The sequence below is a fragment of the Solanum verrucosum genome, unplaced genomic scaffold (genome assembly GCF_900185275.1).
Source record: "Solanum verrucosum unplaced genomic scaffold, falcon-dt-bn FXZP01000295.1, whole genome shotgun sequence".
NCBI lineage: Eukaryota > Viridiplantae > Streptophyta > Magnoliopsida > Solanales > Solanaceae > Solanum > Solanum verrucosum.
In genome coordinates, this window is record NW_026019924.1 from 1708455 (window position 1) to 1712027 (window position 3573).

The window sequence follows — 3573 nt, forward strand, 5'->3', positions numbered from 1 at the left end:
TTAGATAAAGGCCTAACCTTTCTATCACACATAGAGGAGTTTCTGAAACACACATCGCCCCCAACATGGCCAACCAACTTACTACACGCCTATGATTCTCCACAAAAACAATCCAACCCTTGACCAAGTAGTATACCATAACAAGGTTCACTAACCACTCTAGAACGAACCCCCTTCCCAAGGTAGATCCTATTCATTCATCACAATTCCCACTACTCTACCTCTTACTCTCACACCTCCTCATACCTGGGATACATAACACATTTAACATCCACAATATAGCAACACAAATAACATCATCACAATATGGAAATTAGTTACATTCGAACTTTCGGTTATCTCATATCCATTCTTCACAAGATGGGCATTGCAGTGCCCTTTCGGAAGGATACTACCACTTAAGAAGGAATCCAATTTAATACTTGAGACATTTAAAAGAGATTAATGTAGGGAGTATTGTTTAAAATATAGTAGAGGGATTAGGTTCATATAAAAATAGTTAAGGATGTGCATCCTGCCCCATTAAACATTAATTTGATGTCAAATTAAAAATGCGTAGAATTTTAACTGATGGTGGAAAAATTCTTGCAAAATAATTTATACAAATAACTTACGAGATTTTCATGCATATATAATCCTCACACTTAAAAATGATATAAAAAGAATATTACCAACTTTCGAGTACCAAAATTAGTCGGTTCATGCTTCACACAAACATTCAAACAAATAGTAAATTTAGTACATTACAAGACTTGGGTTTACACACCCCAAATAGAACAAAGCATATAGTCATACTTATATTACAACCCATGGTGACATAATCAAATTAGCCTTCAAAATTTCATGTAGATGTACAACACATAGATCATGTACAAGTCCCAAGGTTTATACAAAATATAGATGCCTATATGCAAATGTGATCTTCCTTAAGACACTCAAAATCTCCATCTCCAATGGCCAACTTCATGTATCCTCCCGAACATTCCCTACGATAGAAACAACTATCGCTAAGCATATAGCTTAGTGGTGTAAAAACTATAGGTTCGGATCCCTCAGATTCACCAAGCTACCTTTCTCAAGTCATGATAAGCACAATTGAAACGTAATTAATAAATCAATTAAAAATATATAAAGAGTATCAAGTTCGATATTTAAAGACCCAAATGTCAAAAACGCTCATAGCACCATTTTCTAAGTGATTCAATACCAAGGCTGGCTCAATATATACATCATGTCGTCACACCAAGCATAAGCAGGTATCAAGAAGGGCCAACACCCTGTATAGAGAAGGTTCAAAGCCTAATAATCAAGAGAACCAAGAACCGTATTAAAAATGATTTTCTAGTTCGTACTTAAAATGGACAACTTCCATACTTAAGACGAACTAAAAATCTAGAGTCGAGATGGAAAATGATTTGAATCAAGATGCATGCCAATAGTGACAAAGTCACAGCCACAAGAAGGACAAGATGCCAACAACAGTGCCAGTTGATCAAACAATCCGTACAAGTGGGAGAGTTACGCAAGTATCTTTAATGACTTAAAGGATACCAACACGACAATGCAAAGTGACTAGAGGTAACCAAGATAAACTTTCAGATATACCAGCAGGTAACAATAGTATAAGTACAAGTTTATACACCAACCTCAGTGCTTTAGCATAGAAACAGTCCAACACAAATTCAAAAGTTTAAATCGTAGACCAACCAACGTATCAAGGTCCTCAACTTGTTCACGAGTATATACAACCTTAAAAATAAAATTAAATAACTTCTTTAATTCCTAGTAGCTCAATAATGTTGACGTAAAATAGGATTATCATCACAAGTAAGCTTAGCATGTACAAATTCAACTATGCTCCCAAGACAATAATTCTGGCCAGCCTAGTACCTCATGTCACAACTTAGATTTGAAAAGGAAAATGGCAAAACTGGACTTTATATCCTTCATGAAAGTTGTAGGTACATCTCTTTAGGTTGCAAATAATCAAGAATCACCGCAAAATACATTTTATACAAAACAATATATTCAAAGCACGAATTTCACTAGAGGAGGTGCAAAAATAAAGTCACCACAAGTGATGTTTATCACTTTACAGTTGTCCATAAAAGGTGCTACACAAAATGGATAAATATATACCTATATGTATATCCCTCAGCTCTCGTTCAAGTTATAGGTAATTCTAATTATAATATTACGTAAATACTCCAATACAATCCCTTAAATTAGATCACAATTATGTTAAGCAAGTTGCAAATTCACAAAATTTTGAGTTCCCAAATTGTGAATAAAACATATTGTAGTAATTAAGCAATGGTGTATCAACATGCCAATCTTTGTTAGTATTTAGGGGTGTTACAATTCTCTCCACCTTAAAGAAATTTTGTCTCAAAATTTACATTACACTAGTCCCGAAACAAGTGTGGATACTTGGTCCTCGTGTCTTCTTCTCTCAATCAGGTAGCTTCTTTTCCAAAATGGTTCCTCCAAAGTACCTTTACTAAGAGGATTCTCTTGTTTATAAGCTGTTTTACTTCCCGAGCTTGAATTAGGATAGGTTCTTCATTATACATCAAGTCAGGATTAACCTCAATAGATTTAACTGGAAGAGTATGAGATGGATCAGACGATATCTTCTGAGCATAGAAACATGGAAGACATTGTGGATCTTGTCTAACTCAGGTGGAAAAGCTAGTTCATAAACAAATGTTCCAACTTTTTCTAGTATCTCATAAGGTCCAATGAATCAGGGACTAAGTTTTCCTTTCTGGCCAAATGTCATAATCTTTTTCCTTGGAGACACCTTTAAGAATACTTTATCTCCAACTTCATATTCAATATCACACCTTTTAAGAACAGCGTATGACTTTTATCTATTCGAAGAAATTTTTAGATGATCCTTGATAATTCTTACCTTGTCTTATTTATGTTGCACAATTTCAGGACCAATAAGCTTTCTTTCACCAACTTCACTCCAACAAAAAGGGGTCTGGCATATTCTTTCGTATAAGGCCTCATAGGGAGGCATTCCAATACTTGATTGGTAACTATTATCGTAAGCAAATTCAATCAAGGCCAAGTGTTTTTTCCCAACTATCCTCAAACTCCATAATGTAAGCTCAAAGCATATCCTCCAAAATTTGTATCACCCTTTCCCACTGGCTATCTGTTTGAGGATGGAACGAAGTGCTAAATTTCTACTTAGTACCCAAAGCTTCTTGCAAGCTACCCCAAAATCAAGATGTAAACCTTGGGTCTCGATCTGATACAATAGACACAAGGATCCCATGTAGTCTTACAATCTCATTAATGTACAATTCGGCTAAACGCTCAAGTGAGTAATCCATTCTGATTGTTAAGAAGTGAGCACTCTTGGTAAGTCTATCCATAATCACCTATATCTCATCATGATTTCTCTGTGTGCGAGGAAGACCAGAAACAAAGTCCATAGTTATTCTCTCCCATTTCCATTCCGGAATCGATAAAGGTTACAATAACCAACTAGGACCTGATGTTCTGCCTTCACTTGTTAAAAAACCAAACATTGTGAAATGAATTCCGCAATGTCTCTCT